The sequence below is a fragment of the Ictalurus furcatus genome, chromosome 11, assembly GCF_023375685.1.
Source record: "Ictalurus furcatus strain D&B chromosome 11, Billie_1.0, whole genome shotgun sequence".
Classification (NCBI taxonomy): Eukaryota; Metazoa; Chordata; class Actinopteri; order Siluriformes; family Ictaluridae; genus Ictalurus; species Ictalurus furcatus.
The window spans coordinates 15,883,432-15,905,853 of NC_071265.1; positions in this window are offsets into that span (position 1 = coordinate 15,883,432).

The following is a 22,422-nucleotide window of genomic DNA, read 5'->3' on the forward strand; positions in this document are numbered from 1 at the left end:
GGCAGCAGCACCAGTCATGCAGATACAAGTCAAGAGCTTCAGTTAATATTCACATCAAACATCAGAATGGGGAAAAAGATGATCTCTGTGCCAGAAGGGCTGGTTTGGTCTGTGTATCCGGGACCCCCTCCCGAACTTATTACGTGCTTTGAGACCCACGGGTTTAGGGGTGTGTGTGTGTGTGTGTGTGTGTGTGTGTGGTTGGGAACCAGAACGATATGCCAGAACGAACTCTGGACTCCCAGAAGCCACTGCATCACTGTCACATAATCACCTCCACCTGATTCACATTGATGTTAAGAAGCTTTCGTGTGTACAAATAGTCACAGTTTGTACTGCACTCCTTGTCTTGCGTTTGTTTTTCTTTTCAATTGTTTCTATTGCTGTGTTTATGGTCTTTGTTTTATGTTTGTTCTTAGCCTTAGTGTTTTTGCCTCAAGTTATATAGATACCGTTTTTTGTTTGTATTTCTATTAAACCTAATGTGCACTTGCATACGTCTCCGCCTCCAATCGTGACAGCAAAAAATGAATAATTTTAAGATGAATTAATGAAGATGAGGTGAATAGATGAAGATGAGCTACTGAAGATGAATAGATGAGTGAATAGATTAAAAAAAAATGTGTACTATAAACTGTATAATGTCTCAAATGTAAAAAAAAATACAAATAAAAAATACATGTATAAATAGCCATTTTGGCCCAATGTCATCATCAGATACAGAATATTAGATTATATAGAATATAAAATACAGGGTGTCCCAAAAGTCTCCATACATAGGGGACTGTATGTACGCTAGCACCTCGTCAGTTGTGCCTTTTGTCATTGGATGTTTGTGTACATCCACTTCTCAGTTGGTCTGCAACACTTCCAGTCTTTTTGAATTTATTAAGTTTGGCAACTGTGTGTGTGTGTGATGTGCTGGCCATGTTTCCATCGCAACCTAAAGTCCATCGCAACCTTCACACAATAAATTCACACAATAAATTAATTCAAAGGTGTAGAAGGTACCAATGAAGAGATATCCGTTATTACAGTCAAATTGACAGAACTAAACTCAAAACATGATATTAAAGTTAGAAGGTTCTATGTGAGAATAACAGTCAGGAGTTTAAGCTTTATGATATTATACAGTATGTTTGCACCCAATCAGAACTGATCTTTACACACTGCGTGGTGTGTAATTCATCTCAGAATGTGTAATGCATAGTCTTGTAGACATCTATCGAACAAATATGAGGATGTATTTGGGTAGACAAACTTGGGTTCCACTTTAATCAGTCACATATAAGACAAGGGCAGAAAGAGAGACGGAGAGAGCGGACACAAGGAATGTACAGATTTACTGTTTGTCTTTAGGCTAACAGTTTAGTTCTCAGTTCTTAGTTAGTATTTCTTTACATACGTGTGATCAAATGTAATGTCCCACTTTGGGGATTGTAATTTTTTATGTATTGTATTTGAAGTGTGATTTTACATTTTTAGCATTACCCTTGGGCTTATGCTAGCTTTTTCGAGCCTTTGCTCTGACTCCTAGTGAGATCAACCTTCACCTTTTATTTACCTTTTAGTTATCTATATGATAGATGCCAAACTGTCCTTCAGAAAAGACTCCAACACACCTTTTTAACTCTTTCCTGTCTGAGTGGAACATTGAACATTGAACATTAATGCTACATAATTATGCTGTTTGTATGATTGTTACCTAGCAGGCATACAATGTATCTGAAAGATATAATTTCATATCATTTTATTTTATTCAGGAGAATCGGGTCTACAAACAAAAAACACCGATGTTAAAAGTGAAGTAAGAGACCTACGAATGATTTATGCCAAAAATCCATTAATTCAACTGAACCATTACAAAATGGGACCTTTCATCTCAGCCAGAAATGGGCTACATGACGGCTTTCGTTATACCCAACCTCAGCCTAAATGATCAGAAAAGCTTTAAGGTTCTGTGGAAAGCTTTCACACTGGCTCTCAATGACTGTTGATTACAAAATCAATTACCAATGAGTTTAATCACCTTTCCAAGAAAACAGGGATTATTTGTGTTCACAGCAGGAAGGAGGGTGCAAAGAAAGAGTGAGTGGGAGTAGGCTAGAAAATCGAACTAGGTTTTATTCCAACCAGCTAATGTTTTTTTGGGACTTTTTTGGCACGGGAGGCCACACACTTTCAAGTGCTCGTGGAGATTTGAGTTCATCTACCAAAAACGCATCACTCCACTTGATGGCCATGTCTGAAATCACATATACGGCTCAGGCAATGGTTTTATTCATCAGATGCATAGCATTCATGAAATGTATGCCGTTCAGCTTCTACTACTGCCAAATAGTAATGTTACAGTGACTGAGGGAGGGAAAACACAAAGGGAGGTTGTTCAGGAGATTACAAAATCCATCCATTACAAATATCTGTCTTTTTTTTTTTCCTTACAATATTAACCTTGTCAAACAATAATATATTTAACTCTGATATTATTTCCGTTATGTAGAAATACTTAACATTTAAATTCTGTCAAGCCACTGTAAAACCATTGAGACTCAAAGGGCAGTTCTTGATGGTGGACATTCTCCTGTGAGCTTCCTGCAAGTTCATGCATGTGCATGTGTACTCACACTTAAATCCATTAGCAAGAGCCTGAGAGTGCTTTGATTCACCTCACGCTGATACTACCATGTGAGGGTTTTTTTTTCATTAGCATGCATTAACAACATCCTCTGTTTGAAAGTGTAGAGTGTACACAGTCCATTTGTTTGTCCCTGACATGATTTCAGAGATGAAAGTATGCTGTACAGTTCAATTTGTTCACCAAACAAAAGGAGTCCATTTTTACATTTGGTGAATACACTTTGACAAGCCTATACCAAAGCCATGCTATTTTTATTGTAGCATATTTATGCACTACAAAACCTTTTTTTTTTTTAAACAGATTTTTATTTTATAAAATGAAAACAAAAACAGCGAAAACAAGAACCATAAACGTAAATGATGGATACAAGACAAAAGCATGCAGACTATGAGCGAGACTGTGGCAGACACGACAACAAACGAACATGACAGCAAGAAAAACTTGACAGTGAAACACTGAAACACAGGACCTTACATATTGGAGCTAATCAGGGTGAGATGAGACATAGGTGATTGAATATATGTGACATGCTAAGGCTGATGGGAAGTGTAGTTCAGCACCCATGAAACTTTTAATCATATTTCCATTTGTGTAAGTGTGAATTTAAAAAGAGCCAGCTCCAGAAAAAAAAAAAAGTATATGGCTTTTTCATCACTGAATTTAAGACTGATATAATAAAAAAAAAAAGACTGATATTGTGCTCATGGTTAAAAAAAAAAAAATAATAAAAATCAATGACTTATTAAATCTACAAAGAATTTATCATTCCTGACAGGCCTGGTGAGATTAGCAGAGTCTTTCAGAGCTTTGAGCTCCATGTCAAGTAAGTCTTACTTGGGTAATCTGGCTATTTTGGCAAAAAATAGTTATAAATATTTTATTTCATGGCACTCAATAAACAGTGTATGCAGAAAGTAAATACCCCATTCCACGAAGCTAGCCTGTTTGCTGTATTGCAATAGCACATTTAAGCATGACAGAATGGGATTTTTTTCTGCTCCTTTTCAAGTGACTCCCTATGTAAATAACATTAAATGAAGTACTTAGATGCCCTCAGAATTATTTGAAAGTAAAAAAAAAAAAAAAAAAAAAAATCTGCTTAATTGATAAGTATTCATTCCTTGGGTCTGAATTGTCCTTGCAGCAAGTACAGCTTTGAGCTGTCTCGGATGTGACTCTATGAGCTTTGAATATTTTGATGTTGGATATTTTCTTCCTTTCCTTAATGCAAATTTTCTCCAACTCTCATACATTAGATGGAGAACATTAATGACCAGCACATTTTCAAGTCATGCCACAAACTGTTAATTAGATTTAAATCTGGGCTTTGACTCAGCCATTCCAAATCTCAAACCTTCTTTTTTCCAAGTCATTCCTTTGTTCTTTTTGCGCTGTGCTGTGATTCATTGTCCTATTGGAACCTGCAGCCATGGGGGAAAAGAAAGATGGCAAATGCTTCAAGAAATCTAATAAACAGATAAAAAAAATAAAATAATGTGTTGTTATTTAACAAAGAAAAATACATTATTATTGATAATGGTGAGTTTTCTGTAAAGAGACATCCTGTTAACACTTGTGTAAGGAGTGTCTCGAGTGTCAGCGCTTTGTAACAGTACGTAAGGTCCCCACACAGGAAGTGTGATGATAGAAAAGTTGCAAAAATGTACTTTTCAGTTGCCTTTTTTTAAATTATTAATTTCAAGAGAGAGAAAATGTGAGGCTGGTTACAGCTGCTATAATGTAAATGATAACAGTGATAACAGAAACAGACTTGTTTCACAGCTATTTCAGGCATTAAATGTGAGTATAAATGGTTAAAAACTATGTATCATTGCCAAATTATTGTAGTATAAGTGGAATAGAACCCTTTGGGACATTTTATAGGAAAATAATCAAGTTCAGGTGTTCAGCCAGCACTGGGCTGACTGTTTCATGAACCTAATAACAATCCAGAGATCTTTCTTCTTCACAGGGAAGACCGTTCTCAACATCTACATCTACAAGTACACTGATTTTCTACCTCACCACATGAAGGACTAACAGCTGTCATCATTCTGTCTCTGTCTCTCTCTCTCTCTCTCTCTGCTTAGAGTGATGGAGGAATGCAGCAACTCTAAAATACTAAAAGACATGAGTTCAAGTTTAAAGCAAATGCAGTAAATAAAGCAATCACTGTAAAATGTGAAAAGGTGAAAATAAAGCTTTCTATGTAATTTTATAAATTTCCCTCCTATATGCAGCATGTGCTAACTCTTCCAGTAATATAATTTCTGCAAAATGCACTGCTTTGGCTTATGGCTATTGTATGCATAGTCCATCCATCATCCTTTTACACATCCTTTTACATTGACTTGTATTATTTGTCTTAAAATGGATTTGGGTTGGCTGCTGTCTTGATTATTATTATTTTTTTTAAATATTTAATATTTCTTTAATGCCACTAATTTTAAAAGACAGCATAATCTAATCATACCTCCATTTTCCATACTGCTTATCCTACACAAGGTCATGGGGGAGCCTGGAGCCTAATCACACACACATTCACACACTATGGACAATTTGGACCTGTGTGTGCAGAGCTTGCATGTTCTCCCCATGTTTTAGGGGTTTCCTCTGGGTACTCTGGTTTCCTCCCCAGTCCAAAGACATGCACTGTAGGCTGATTGGCATTTACAAATTTTACATAGTATGTGAATGGGTGTCTGAGTGTGTATGGGATTGTAGAGACTGTGAATATTCCATTCACATAATAGGTGCCATGTACCTCAAGTCCATGGTGACTGAAACACAAGTGCAATCTCTTGCATCACTCATTGTTGTAAAACCTATAAAAAAAATTCTCAACATCACCAACAAATATACAGGAAAAAGCCTACATTGTAACATAATGACAGCATTGCTATGAGTGGCTTTGCAGTGTTCCCTCTGTATAAAGGCTATTCAATAAATGATTTTTCTAGCTGCTGACTGGTCTAAGATCTCTTCATGATAAAAGTAGGTTTTCAGCATGGAGCATGTTATCATGGCAGTGTAATCATGTAAAGAGAAAATGTCCACACACCTGGTTTTGGCAAGATGGAAACTGAGAGTCTGTGGACTGACCACACACTCACCAGCCACTGCTCTCAGAACTCCTCAATTATTCATGACATGGATTCCACAAGATGTTGGAAACAAGGTTAATGACCTCTGTCTGGAATATTTCCATCTGACACTGTTCGCAACCTTGGCATTATCTTGTAGTCATCACTGAACTTTAATTCTCATATTTCATCTGCCACCAAAACTGCCTTCTTTCACCTCTGTAATATTGTTCACCTCCGTTCTGCCCTTAGCTTTTGTGCTGCTGACCCTGGTCCATGCTTTCATTACCTCATATTTAGATTACTGCAATTCTCTGTTCATTGGTCTTTCATCACTTTCAGACTCTCTCCAGATCCTTCAAATTTTGAGGTCCATGCTGGTGGACTGTCCTCTTCAGTTCACCCCACAGGTTTTCTATGGGGTTCAGGTCAGGGGACTGGGATGGTCATGGCAGGACCTTGATTTTGTGGTCAGTAAACCATTTTTGTGTTGATTTTGATGTATGTTTTGGATCGTTGTCCTGCTGGAAGATCCAACCACGGTCCATTTGAATCTTTCTGGCAGAGACAGTCAGGTTTTCATTTAATATCTGTTGATATTTGATCGAGTCCATGATGCCATGTATCCTAACAAAATGTCCAGGTCCTCTGGCAGAAAAACGGCTCCAAAACACCAAAGAGCCACCACCATATTTAACCGTCTCGAAGACGGTTAATATATTATTTAATCTTATTATTTAATTTTCAGGATGACTGAAGATGCTTGAGTTTGTTTTTGGATGAAATTAGATGCTTTTTTCTTGAAACCCTTCCAAACAACTTGTGGTGATGTAGGTGACTTCAGATTGTAGTTTTGGAGACTTTCTGACCCCAAGATGCAACTAACTTCTACAATTCTCCAGCTGTTATCCTTGGAGATTTATTGTTCACTCGAACCATCCTCTTCACAGTGCGTTGAGACGATATAGACACACATCCAATTCCAGGTTGATACATAACATTTCCAGTTGACTGGAACTTCTTAATTATTGCCCTGATGGTGGAAATGGGCATTTTCAATGTTTTTCTTATATCCACTTCCCATTTTGTGAAGCTCAACAAGGGCCATATTACCCTGCAGCTCTCTTCTGATCTCCCACTGAAGCTATGCAGGGTTGAGCTAGGCCAGTACCTGTACAGGAGACCTCCTGGGGAATAAAAAGTTTGCTGCTGGAAGTGGTATTAGGGAGGCCAGCAGGGGGCGCTCACCATGTGGTCTGTGTGTGTCCTAATGCCCCAATATAGTGACGGGGACACTATACTGTAAAAACAACACTGTCTTTTGGATGAGATGTTTTCTCTCTGTGGTCATTAAAAATCTAAATTCTTCCATTGGTCCTTATGTATCATGGCCCCCTAATAATCTCTGTCCCTGAATTGGCTACATCACTCTCCTCTCCAGCAACAGCTGGTGTGTGGTGGTGTTCTGGTGCACTATGGCTGCCATTGCATCATCCAGGTGGATGCTACACACTGATGGTAGTTGAGATTTCCCCCACACACAATGTAAAGTGCTTTGAGTGCCTAGAAAAAGCACTGTATAAATCTAAATAATTATCACCAACCATTTTTCTTATAGACACTTCCTATTTTGTGAAGCACAACAACTTTTTGACGCACATCACAGCTATAGTCCTTGGTCTTACCCATTGTTACCTCATATTCATACCCCTGTGAAACAGGAAGTCATGGTTGAACAATTTCCTGTTCCTAGTCACCCAGGTGTACTAAACAAATGTAAAATATCGATGGGAATATACTTAATATTTTTCTCATATTAATTCATAGGGGTGCCAATAATTGTTGCACACCTCTATTTAACAAAGATATTTTTTTTAATAAACTTGTGTAGTGTTTGCAATTGTCTGATATCCATGAGCGCAGAGTATTTTTGTGAATGTATTGAACAAAAGATCAAAAGGTTAAACAATAAAGACAATTTTTCAAAGCCTTCTTTGCTCATATTGACCAAGGGTGCCAATATTAGTAGAGGGCACTGTATATGTATGTATGTGTGTATATGTGTGAATATGTGTGTATGTACTGTGCAAAGTGACCTTGGGTCTGAGAAAGTCGCTATATAAAATAAACGTATGATTATTATCTCATGTTCTTCCACGTCGCAGTGGTGTTTTAGTGGATTCAGATCTGCTGATTGAGATGTACACTGAGTCACTGTCATGTTCGTGGAACCAGCTGGAGATGACTTGTGCATTGTGACATGGATTATCAAGGATCTGAGGCTATCATGGGCATAGACTTATTGAAACTGGACACTTGAAGACTTGATTTTTTTATTCTTCTAATGTTCAACTGTCCAGTTTTGATGAGCCTGTGCCCATGTTAGCCTCAGACTCTTGTTAGTGGCTGACAGGAGTGGAACCTAATGTCGTCTTCTGCTCTTATAGCCCATCCACCTTAAGGTTCAATCATGTGACTCTCTAAATGTAGTCTCGTCTATTGGATTAAATATTTTACTCTCCATATAGTAAATAGAACTGTGTCTCTGGTATATATACATCACGCAACACACACGGGAAATATCTGGAACATTACATTATATCTGGAACATTAATGGCCAGCTCTCAAAGCAATATGTTTGATATAAAAATGCTATGGTTGTAACAGTTATTCAGTACACACATGTAGAACCTACCATGAAATACTAATAGACCATAGTAGTAAATACTTGATTTTGATTTGGCTATGGTTATAATAATTAAATTTTGTTGCACAACAGTGGAATATGTATGCTACTATATAAATGATTAATTTATCCATTTTAGCCGTAAACTTAAACGTTTCCCAAAGAAGTCCTAAAACCTTTTATTTGTTGAAATGAAAATGTATTCAGGCTGGGGATCAGATAATGAAAAAGCCTGCATTGCTTAAAGATAAGTGCATTTGTTGAGAAATTTCTATACACACATACGTGACAGGCCCTAGCTTTATGATCAAAATGACAAATTGACTTATCTGAGAGATTGAATAGCAAATCAACCTTGCTCTCATCCTTTTCTTTGCCTGAGAAAACAAAATTGACCTAGATTACAGGATAAATGGTAACAAGAACAAAAAGGTAACAAGACACAAATCTGCAGTAGAAATGCATGCAAAACACACTACAAAATGAAGCATGTTTATCCAGACTAGGATTATAATTTGGATACATGAACACACTGACATCTTTTATGCTTTTGCTGCTTTATTGCCAGGTTCAATAAAAAAACAACTTTATGCAGGTTGTATGTAGCCGTCTTAAATCATTAACATTTTATTTATATGATGGATTTAGTGTTTAAATATAAATCAAGATCTACCTACAATCACTTCTGGGTTATGACACTATAGATAATGTTTTTTGTTTTTTTTAACCATACCTTAACAACATGTTACACCAAAATGCTTATAGCTGATTTACAAATCCCACTAGAGAAATCATGCATGCAGTCAGTGAAATCTGGCCTATGGTATCCTTCTGCAAACATAAAAACAGGTTTAGATTTTATAGTTAAACAACTTCTTGTGTTGTTTATATAACAATATTAGGATGACTGACATGCAAATGCCTCTTATCAAATGTTCTTGGCTTCCCCAAAAATTGTCTATTGATTTCCACAGGGAGCAATTTAATATGGGATTACAATGGTGACACACCACTGTTTGTCTATTAAACATGTTAGATGTGTCCTTGAAGGTTAATATCTGGGTTGGGCGCTTTTATATGACAGATGATTTTTACAGACCTGAAGAGCAAAGACTAATGGTTTCCAGGCTGAGCATCACCTTGACAACATGACACTATCGAAGGCACTATATACAGTATATGTATGTGTGTATGTATGTATGTATGTATGTATGTATGTATGTATATATACACTGATCAGTTCAGAAGATGAAAATGCAGGGAAAATGGTTTACAATGTTGGTTTTGATTCTTGTGCTCAAATAAGAAATAAACAGATTAAAAAGACATGAACATAAGCGTTCATTAATAAAGCTAAACAAAACGAGAAGGAGTTTTATATTCAATTCAATTCAATTCAATTTTATTTGTATAGCGCTTTTTACAATAGACATTGTCTCAAAGCAGCTTTACAGAAATAGATCCTAGATGAGGATGGGTTCCCTTCTGAGTCGGGTTCCTCTCAAGGTTTCTTCCTCTTAAAACATCTTAGGGAGTTTTTCCTTGCCACCGTCGCCACTCAGTGGCTTGCTCAGTTGGGATAAATTCGCACCTTTAATATCTGTATACCATGTTGATATTTCTGTAAAGCTGCTTTGAGACAATGTCTATTGTAAAAAGCGCTATACAAATAAAATAAAATTGAAAATTGAAATTGAAATCCTCATCTGGGTAACAACAGATAGTGTGAAAAAGTTCATTATGGATTTATATGAAGTCTGTATGGCCTTAGGAGCAGCCGTAGTCCCAGCAGTCTGGAATTAGAGAAGATTTGAGCTCCATTAAGAGGTAGAAAGGATCTGGATCTCTAGTATCTCCATAAATTCGTGTGGGGCTCGGCGAAAGGAGAGAGGGAGAAAAAAGATAATTATGACTGCGAAGTAGTAGAACAGAATCTAGTCAGGGTAGGCTTGAGTAAACAAATACGTTTTAAGCCTAGACTTAAACACTGAGACTGTGTCTGAGTCCCGAACACTAATAGGAAGACTGTTCCATAACTGTGGGGCTCTATAAGAGAAAGCTCTTCCCCCTGCTGTAGCCTTCACTATTCGAGGTACCGTCAAATAGCCTGCATCTTTTGATCTAAGTAGGCGTGGCGGATTATATAAAACCAAAAGGTCGCTTAGATATTTATATCATAAAAATGTCACTGTTTTATATCAATTATATATGTTTGAATTACAACCCCAATTCTGAAAAAGCTGGGACAGTATGGAAAATGCTAATAAACGCAAAGAGTGATTTGTAAATGTACTTTGACTTGTATTTAAACAAAAAACGTGTAAAGACAAGATATTTGATGTTTTACCTAATCTACTGCATAGTTTTTTGAAGATAAACGGTTATTTTGAAATTGATGGATGCAGCACTTTCCAAAAAAGTTGGGACAGGAGCAATTTAATAGCGTGTGGGACAAGTTGAAATTAGAAGGTGATGTGAAACAGGTGAATAATCCAAAACTTTGCGAACAACATTCCCCAAAGATAAACTAGTAGGATTTTGGGCATTTCACCTTCTACAGTGCACAATATAATTAAAAGATTCAAGGAATCCGGTCAAATCTCAGTTTATAAAGGGCAAAGCCGAAAACCACTTCTGATGCGCATGATCTCTGATCCCTCAGACGTCACCGTCTTAAAAACCGTCATGAGTCTGTAATGGAGATCCTGACATGGGCTCGGAAATACTTAGGTAAACCTTTGTAAGTCAACACCATTTGCCGCTGTATCCACAGATGCAGGTTAAGGCTTTACTATGCAAAGCAGAAGCCATACATCAACACTGCACAGAAGGGCCGCCAACTTCTCTGGGCTCGGTCTCATCTGAGATGGACAGCAGCACAGTGGAATCGTGTTTGTGGTCAGACGAGTCAACATTTCAAATAGTTTTGGACAAAACAGCCGTCGTGTTCTCCGGGCCAAAGAGGAAAAAGACCATCCAAGCTGTTATCAGTGTCAGGTCCAAAAGACAGCATCTGCCATGGTATGGGAGCGTGTCAGTGCCCATGGCATGGGTAACTTGCACATCTGTAAGGGCATCATTAATGCAGAAAGATCTGTACACATTTTGGAGCAACCCATCTGGATGCTGCCATCCAGAGCAGGACAACACCAAACCACATTCTGCCCAGATTACAAGCGCGTGCTTGCGTAAACAGAGAGTGCGGGTGCGAGCATGGCCTGCCTGCTGTCCTGACCCGTCTCCGATTGAGAATGTGTGGTGCATTATGAAGTGCAAAATAAAGCAACAAAGGCCCCGTACACTTGCGCAGCTGAAGAAATGCATAATGGATAAATGTGGAAAAATCCACTTGCTAAACTTATCCAACTGGTGGCTTCAGCGCCCACATGCTTAACACGTGTTATTAAAAGAAAAAGTGTGGCCACAGTCGTTATCACTTGTGGGTATTCACTGCCCTGCTTGTTCTGAGTTCATAGAGAAAATGTATTGCTGACTGTAAAAATCATACAGATTTTGTGACATGTGGTACCGTTGTTTAAAATGTATTATAAAATGGATAGCTTTGGTGAGAGCAGTGTGATTGGATCTAACTTGATTCCAATCGCTTCAGATGATGCTGCATCCTGACACTGCCCCCGACACTAATATTAACCTCCATAACCTTTCATGTGTATTAAGTTGTGCAAATTATTAGAAATTTGCAAGCAGGAGACCATGTTGGGAAGTAAAGAAGAGATGATGTTGATCATCAGAATACAGCAGAACCAAATTCCAGAGTACCATGCAAGCCAACAGCTTTGCGTACTAAAGCAAGAACCCCAGGGCCATGCAGGCTATTTTTCTATTTTCTAGTCTAACTTATAACAAATACAAACATTTGGATATAGCAGTTCTGGAACATGGGTCACAGATAGTTAAAAGATTTAGAACGAGAATTGAAGTTTGTTGTAAATAGCACATAGTCAGCAGTATTTTTCTCGGAAAAATCTGTACACTTTTCCCCCAAAAGGACATAATAATAAAATGTCTTAAATTGTTTAATAGACTTGAGGTTGAATTCAAAAATGTGAGTTCATATAAAGTAATTTGCACAAGTGTGATAGTTTGACACTAATCTGTCTTATTTGAGTTTTGTGAGTCTTGCAGATAGTCTTGCGGTAAGTAACTGCTTCAGTCACACCCTCTGAGGAGACTTCCATTAAAGCCAAGCAGAGAAGAAGTCATTTCCGAGGGCAGCTGATTACAGATAATTCATGTGAACACAATGAAAGTAGTATCTGAACTGCTTAAAATACAGTGCCCTCCACTAATATTGGCACCCTTGATAAATATGAGCAAAGAAGGCTGTGAAAATTTGTCTACTCTGCTTTCATGGATATCAAATATTTACAAACAAAACACAGGTTTATATATATAAAAAAATCTTTGTTAAATGTAGGTGTGCAACAATTATTGACACCCCTATGAATTAATATGAGAAAAATATATTTGACGTATACTACCATTGATATTTTACATATTTTAGTACAAATGGGTGACTAGGAACAGGAAATTGTTCAACCATGACTTCCTGTTTCACAGAGGTATAAATATGAGGTAACACAGACCAAATTCCCTTAGTCATTCTGAACAATGGCTAAGACCATGGAATATAGTTGTGATGTGAGGCAAATGGTTGGTGATAATTACTTAGATTTATACAGTGCTTTTTCTAGGCACTCAAAGCACTTTACATTGTGTGTGGGGGAAATCTCAACTACCATCAGTGTGTAGCATCCACCTGGATGATGCAATGGCAGCCATAGTGCACCAGAACACCACCACACACCAGCTGTTGCTGGAGAGGAGAGTGATGTAGCCAATTCAGGGACAGAGATTATTAGGGGGCCATGATACATAAGGACCAATGGAAGAATTTAGATTTTTAATGACCACAGAGAGAAAACATCTCATCCAAAAGACAGTGTTGTTTTTACAGTATAGTGTCCCCGTCACTATATTGGGGCATTAGGACACACACAGACCACATGGTGAGCGCCCCCTGCTGGCCTCCCTAATACCACTTCCAGCAGCAAACTTTTTATTCCCCAGGAGGTCTCCTGTACAGGTACTGGCCTAGCTCAACCCTGCATAGCTTCAGTGGGAGATCAGAAGAGAGCTGCAGGGTAATATGGCCCTTGTTGAGCCTCACAAAATGGGAAGTGGATATAAGGAAAACATTGAAAATGCCCATTTCCACCATCAGGGCAATAATTAAGAAGTTCCAGTCGGAAATGTTAGGAATCAACCTGAAAGAGGATGTGTGTCAATATTTTCTCAACGCACTGCGAAGAGGATGGTTCGAGTGACCAAAAATCTCCAAGGATCACAGCTGGAGAATTGCAGACGTTAGTTGTGTCTTGGGGTCAGAAAGTCTCCAAAACTACAATCTGAAGTCACCTACATCACCACAAGTTGTTTGGAAGGGTTTCAAGAAAAAAGCCTCTACTCTCATCCAAAAACAAACTCGAGCGTCTTCAGTTTGCCAGACACTACTGGAACTTCAAATGGGATCGGGTTCTACGGTCAGATGAAACCAAAATAGAGCTTTTTGGTAATAAACACCAGAGGTGGTTTTGGTGCACACAGAGAGGTAGCCTCCATTAGTGGAGGGCACTGTAGGTATGAATAATTCACTGAGTTTCTGTGTTATGTGTGATTATAAAATATATCAAGAATGGAAGGATCTTGATTTATCAGGCCTGATGGTACTTTGTCCATATGTGACAGTATATTTGGTCTGCACTTATGGTCTGCACTAATAGTGCTTTTTTTTAACCTTAGCAGCTCTACAAAATGCTTTACACTGTGTCTCCTTCACCCATACACACACACACACACACACACACACACACACACACACTCCCACCCCAATGGTAGTAGAGCTGCCACGCAAGGTGCTAGCTTGCCATCAGGAGCAACTTGTGGTTCAGTGTCTTGCCCAGGTGTCTACCATCTGAGCCACAGCCGCCCACAAATTTACTTTTACATTTATTCATTTAGCGGACGCTTTTATTCAAAGTGACTTACAAATGAGGAGATGCAAGCAAAGTTATATACTGTATCAAGCGGAGAACAATACAAGTAGTGCCACCATACAAGATTTTAATTAAGTTCTAGAGAACAGTAACAGGCTTTCTAAGAAAGGTACTTGAAGCCTTATGATATTTACATTGATGTTATCAATCCATATAGATCCATGGACTAAAATCAAAAGAAAAACAACAGGACTTATTATATACTTAGAAGTGATTGGATTTTCCAGAAAGAAAATCCATTCTGCTTGCAGTGTGAAGAAGCATAAAGAAGGAAAGTGAACTGACTTATTTAATAATGTGCAATACAGAATTCTTGTGAAGGTTTTTCTTTTTTTTTTTTTCTTTTTCTTTTTTGTGTGTATATGCCTGTACCATGAAATTAAGTTTTCACTCTAGCCATTAAATGGTGTCTATCCCTATGTGACAGTCTGGTCATGTTCAAGATGTACGTACATTTATGTCACTTGTGTAGCGAATACAAATCTGAACATTCATACTACATTAAGAGTTCATTTCCCACACAGCTATACAGTACATGCAGTTATTTTCCACCTTCCCCCCATCAAACAAGTCATGAACACTGTGTCCTTTTGATTAAATAATGTTATTTTTAGAGGCAGCTATCTCATTTTTCAAGCACTGCCTTCCCCCTTCCACTGTCCCATGCTATTATCCTCATCAGTTCCTGTTACCTTAAGGCAATAAGAACCTTACATAACAATAGCTCCTGATAATGTCTCTAACACTCGGAAATAATGACAAGCCCACTGTCTACCAGTGTCGTTCTATGCACACTCACCTTTGTTGTTTGCTGTTATCTATATAACATACACTGTGGAAATAATATTGAGAGAGAAATGAGTTTCAGCACATCAGTACATCACAGTGTCATCACATTATTGACAATTTCATAGGAACAGACACACTGAAACTGGAAAAAATCGCCTGGTCTTTTTCCAGTCTTCAACTGTCCAGTTTCGGTGAGTCTGCACCCATGATAGACTCAGATTCTTGTTCTTGGCTGACAGGTGAGGAACCTGATGTGGTCTTCTGCTGTTGTAGCCCAGCCACCTTAAGGTTTGATGTGTTGTGCGTTTTGAGATGCCTTTCAGCTCACCATGTTTGAAAAGTGTCCTTATTTTACTTACTATAGACTTCTTGTCAGCGCAAATCAGTCTGGTTATTCTCCTCTGATCTCTCTAATCAACAAGGTGTTTCAAGTATATATACAGTGCCCTCCACTCCCTCTATCCCTCTAACCTCTGCCTTCCACATACTCAATTTTGTCATAACCAGCCTGTTGTCAGTGTATACTATTACTTTCATAGAAAGGTATTTTCAGTATATTCAGTGTATTTTCTAATATAGTAAAAGTGTGATAGTATTGCAATTGTAATGCTTATAAAATATATTTTCATTTCACGCTAAGCATATGTGCATCATGGATTAAAATAATAACATAGTATATTTAAAGCATGCCGAGGTATACTTGAGAGAGAGTTGGATTTTATTATACTTAAATCAATTAAAGCTTGACTTGAATATTATTTTAGTACAATTAAGCTATGCTCAGCAAGTTTATTGCTTTTTATTGAACCATTTTTCTCTTTGAAGCCAAAAACAAATCTTGTATAATGTTACACTGGTCAAATGAATGCAGACACCTGACCATCATACCCACATGTGGTTCTTCTTGAAACTATTGCCATAAAGTAGGAAGCACATAATTGTCTAGAATGTCTTTGTATGCAGTAACATTAAGATTTTCCTTTTTTCATGTTCCAGCATGACAATGCCCCTATGCACAAAGCAAGCTCCTTGAAGACATGGCTTTCCAAGGTTGAAGTACAAGAACTTGAGTGGTCAGAGTCCTGACCTCAACCCCAGTGAACACCTTCGGAATGAACTGGAGCACTCACTGTGTGCCAAAGCCTTCTTACGTGACTTCATTCCAAAATCTAGTGGAAAGCCTTCCCAGAAGAGTGGAGGTACAATTAACAGCAAATGGGGAACCAACTGTGTGTTAATGCCCATGATTTTGAAATGGGCATATATGGGTGTGATGGTCAGGTGACCACATAATTTTGGCCATATAGTGTATCTATCCTTATTACAAATAGCCAATAGAGCTTGTCTCAAGTCCTCATTTGCATGTCTAGCCAAGGGCTTTTTATTATTTGGAAAGCATAGTAGGCCTAGCCTAATAGCATGTACTAATCATTATGAGTACAAATTCACTCAAAGCTTTATCTGTCATTGTCAATCCTGCAAATTCATGTACTTGATTAGAAAAGGCAATGTAGAAACAACAAGGTTTTCTCTATTAATCTGCCTCAGAGGTAAAAATAAATAAATAAATAAATAAAAATATTCGACACGAGGCTCAACTAATAACTGTACTCTTTTTTTGGGGAAAAAATCTATCAGAAAGGGGCCCAAATAAATCTGTTTTATGAAACTAGCCAAAGAACCGTTGAACCCTTGAACCCTTTTAAGTAGTTTTGTTGACTGCCATTTGGACAATATGCTGTATGTACATTTCCTTTATGTGTCTACTTTGTTTTAAAGTGAGCACTCTTAAGCAGCTGTATGTAATAGTTGTTCCATGCTTTTGATTCAGCTCATCAATCTAGACCTATGCATGAACTGTGATTGAAGTATGGTAATTGCATATAGAGAACTCTAGAGGGCCCTAGAGTACCATACACCATTACAGTACTAAGTGGAGGAGGAGGAGGGCTTAGAGCACTCAGACATACTAGAAATGCAGCAGTAAATCATGGACAAGAGTAAGAGCATTAATAAGGCATGCAGTCTTATAATTTTTGTTATAATCTTGTGGTTGATATCTATGATGGCTGACAGTGAGTCCCTCAGGAGAGGCTTCCAACATTTTATTTTGCTCTGCCAGTTTTAAAAAATGTACATATAATTGCATTGGACTGAGGTTCAAGAATAAAACAATGACTACTTCTGGAGAGCATTACTGAAAGTGAGATTTGCCATTATGTTAAATTTGTCTGTTAGGATGCAGAGGAGCACGTTGTATCCAAATAAAATTGATCAATTGAGCTCTCTCTAAGAATGTCTATGCACTGCTTTTCTTTAAATGTTACATCTCTGTGAAGGTCCTGTAGGCCAGGGGCAGCTTTCTCATCTGATATTAGTGGAGTTTGAGCAGAAATGTTGCACTGAAACTGGCCACTGTGGATATAGGGTGCTTGGTAATCACATGCTGTTAATCAGTTTAGTGCAGATGCTTTCCAAAGACGCAGATGTAGCAGACACTGCAGGCATGATCTGCCAGCCACAAAGTCTTGCATTTGTTATCATAATCTTCCTCAGTACTGATAATAAGCAGGCAGGAATGGCACTAATTACTTTCCCAGCATGCTACAAACAGCATGCTACGATGAATAATTTGATTATTAGTTAATACATTGCTTATATTACAAATGGCATTTTTGTTGCTTGTGAAGGCTACTTCATGTGGGAAGGCTACAATATGTTGTTTCTGTCCTTTTTAATAGACACATTAGGCCACTTGTTTTCTGGCATACTGTATCTGTAACATATGAGTATATCAGTATCCTGAACCCCCCCCCCCCCCCCCCGAAAAATTAAGAATTAAGAATCTACCCTGGGTGTCAGTTCTGTTGTTCTGCAAATCACATAGTTAAGCTGATAGGTAATCTGATATATATATATATATATATATATATATATATATATATATATATATATATATATATATATATATATATATATATATTTAAGCTAACAGTAAATGATTGGATAATTCCACATGTCTGCACTATGGTTCTAAAAGTATATCTATATATAAATAAGAAACACACACACACACACACACACACACACACACACACACACACACACACACGTGTTGATGGGTCAATGAACCATAAACAATTATTGCACATGCACAGTCCTTAAGACACGAACAGTTTACAGGCTGTAGGCAATTAAGGTCAGAGTTACAATAACTTAGGACACTAAAGAGACTACTGACTCTGAAAAACACCAGAAGAAAGATGTCTAGGGTTCCTGCTCACCTGCGTGAACATGCCATAGATCTGCTGCAGAGAGGCAATAGCTCTGCAGATGTGTCCAGAGCAATAAACTGCAATGTCGGTAATGTAAGACGCCTAAGACAGCGCTACATTGAGACAGGAAGGACAGCTGATCGTCCTTGCACTGGACAATTACATGTAAGTATGTGTCCCTGCAGACATGATCGAGATCCTGCAAATGCCTTGGTGGAAGAATGGAGGAACATCTCACAGCAAGAACTGACAAATCTGGTGCAGTCCATGAGGATGAGATGCACTGTAGTACTTAAAGCAGCTGGAGAACACCAGATACTGATTGTTACTTTGGATATTGACCCCCTATATATATATTAGAGATGCACCAATAAAAAATTTCTCAGCAGATACCAATAACCAATTATTCAGAGTGATATTGGCTACTGATACCGATAATATACCGATAGTTCTGCCTTTTATGCCTTCTTTTAAATTAATAATAATTAATTACACAATTCTGAAGGAAATGCAAATAAAAACTTTATTCTCTCCATTTCAGTTGTTTCACAGTAACTGGTCTCATAAACACAAAACACATTACTCAAATTAACATTAACACATGAACTAAATTCTGAAGATTAAAGTAAGATTTCTTAACTTATTGAATGTTATTAATTCATATTAACATTGACTGAATTCGAAAACCTCCTGTTAGGCTCACACTCTAACCTCCTGTTAGGCTCACATTCACTCACCACAAACAAAAACATTTCTACTCTATCACTGACATCAAAATAGTAATATAGAATATAAACTATTTTTATATATTAATATTAACTGGATATGAAATACACTACTCTACACATTTATTTTTCTGTGCAATTTATACTACTTTTTTGTCAACTCATCTTCATTTAAATCTTTCAGTGGTGTACTGGCCCTTTAATTCAGCACGAGCAGCTCAAGCAGCACGGCAAAAGAAATAAAAATAAATTAGACCCAACTCGTAAACTCCCACTACACTGCTGCTCACTTCTGGTGTAAAATTCTAGCAGTGCAGAGATTATAGAGCGTTCAAACTGCAGTTTTGTCATCATTCCACACAAGAGACATCTTCTTTACACTCAGCACGAAATCGATGTGTTTTCCCGCCCTCTTTTGATTGACAGGATATAATCGGCTCTGATCATCGGATGTTTTTAATCTATAGCGTGAAAAATAGCCTTTAATAGCTATACATCGGTGCATCTCTAATATATATATATATATATATATATATATATATATATATATATATATATATATCCATCCATCAATCCATCTTCTATACCGCTTTATCCTTTTTCAGGGTCACGGGGAACCTGGAACCTATCCCAGGGAGCATTGGGCACGAGGCCCTATATATATATATATATATATATATATATATATATATATATATATATATATATATATATATATATAATTATTTTATATACACAGTATATAGTGTGGACAAACAGAAATAACAGACAGCTCTTCATTTTTAATTAAGCTTGGTCATTCATAGCTTTTAAGATGTGTCATGTCACCAGAACATATATATATCCACATAAGTTATATACCACATAACAAAATATATCACTAAATGACAGTATATCTACTCTGTGAGAGGGATTAAAAAAAAAACAGTCCCTTGGACATCTCTCACTCTCACTCCACTTTGTTTTCTAAACTTCAGCTTCAAGCTTTAGTATGACCTGCACAGCAACTTTTAATTGATGTAGCCAGATAAAAGTGTTTTACACAGGGCACAGGATAAGGCCTGTTCACGGTTTCAGTTTACATGCTACAATGATAAATTTTTGGTTATCACCCCTCTGTATTGAGTTCCTATTTATAGAACTGATTCAGAGTTTGGAAAGAGAAACCTGCTGTTTTCTTAAGAAAAATTGTTTCAAACTTGGCTACACACAGAGTCTCCTGTGTGTTCAATTAGTCTGATCTATTTAGTCAGAGAAAGTAATCGCTGTACATGTTGACAGACTTTTGTGGAACACCAACTTAAAAAGTTAAAAAACACAGAGGCATTTTGTTCAGAGTGAAGCAGTTTATCAGTTTTATCGCGTCATCAAGGAGGAGCTACTGAGACTCATAGACTTCCGACTCTCAATTCTTTCATTCACTCTTTTATATATTTCTTGTCACATACACACTCAAAAACATGTGCATAAGCAGTTACTGGAACCTACATACTGGAACATTTTGTAAATTTCTGTATTATTACCTTTTGGGCTGACTATGTGGCTTCCCAGGCAGCTTTTCCAGTTCTCTTAAATATAAATATACACTATATGTACAAAATTTTGTGGACACCTGACCATCACACCTAACACTATATATGCTTGTTGAACATTCCATTCCAGAATCAGTCCACCTTTGCTGTTGTAATAACCACCACTCTTCAGGGAAGGCTTTACACTAGATTTTGGAGTGTGGCTGTGGGGATTTGTGATCATTCAGCTACAAGAGCATTAGTGAGTTCAGGCACTGATGTCGGGTGAGGAGGCCTGGAGCACAGGCAGCTTTCCAATTCATCTCAAAGGTGTTCAGTGGGGTTAATGTCAGGGCTCTTTGCAGGAAACTTGAGTTTCTCCACATCAACCTTGGCAAACCATGGGGCTCACTTTGTGCACAGGGGCATTGTCATGATGAAAACATGTTTGGGCCTCTTAGTTCCAGTGAAGGGAAATTTTAATGCTGCAACATGCAAAGACATTATAGACAACAGTGTGCTTACAACTTTGTGGCAACAGTTTGGGGAAACGCCCACAGTGATGATGTCACACATGAGATGTCCACAAACTTTTGGCCATACCATATATTTTTCTCCAAATGAAATATTCTGGCCTTAGTATGTAACCACATACAGTACACACAATAACAATCATATACACACAATTTATTACACAAGTTATTTCACTTGTTCCAATGCTTACTCTTCCAAACTGACAGACGAATAAAACATTTGACATTCAAAATAGCAAGCACTTTTCTTTTCTGTCTATAGGCATTTAATCCATTTGCATATTTTGCCCACCCAGTGCTCGAGCTGAGCTTCCTGCCAAGGGCAAATGCTTTGACACACAGAACATTATTTCCCTCATTCTCCTCATACTCCTTTTTTTTTTTTTGGTAAAAAGCATTTCGGCTAATATAATGAACTTAAATGTTAAATGCAGAGGTAAAATATGTTTTCCCATTACAAAAGCAACATTCAGGAATACAAAAAAAGGTTTTGATTTGAAGATTTGAATTAAAAGTGTATGCGGTCCCACAAACTAAATAAAAATTTTAAACTGCTTATTAAGCCAATTGTTAGAAAGACACTTTCTATATCATTTAAAAGATAAAGCTGGGCTTTAAGGGAATCATTGTCATTCTATGAGCTTTATTTGTCTTTTTCTTCTTTGCATGTGTGCTCCTCTTAGATAGGTCACAACAAGCTGTTGTTGGGATTACAGTGTAATGTCTGATTGGCCAAGAATTCCCTTTAATGCCAAATCTGAGCCAATGAAAGAGCAGCACTCAGCAGTGACAGCAGGTCCATCCTGCCTCTGTGTAGCAACAGCGTGCAGGTCGCATAGCAACAGCAAAAGCCACTCTGCTGTTATTACAGAGGTTAAAATAGCTAAGACATGCACACTGCACACCTGCCATTGCATTTTAAAGTAGGGGTGACTGGGGATGTTTTTAAAAAAAAAAAACATTTCTGTCTGTTCCTCAGAGCTCTTTCAAGCTAGCACATTCAAAATGTGAGACAAAGCAGCTGCACGTGTCTGCTATTCAGTGTTCTATCTGTTATCTCTGTATCCCAAAGAGACAATGAAGGGTTTAGTGTAGAGAGGTTTAT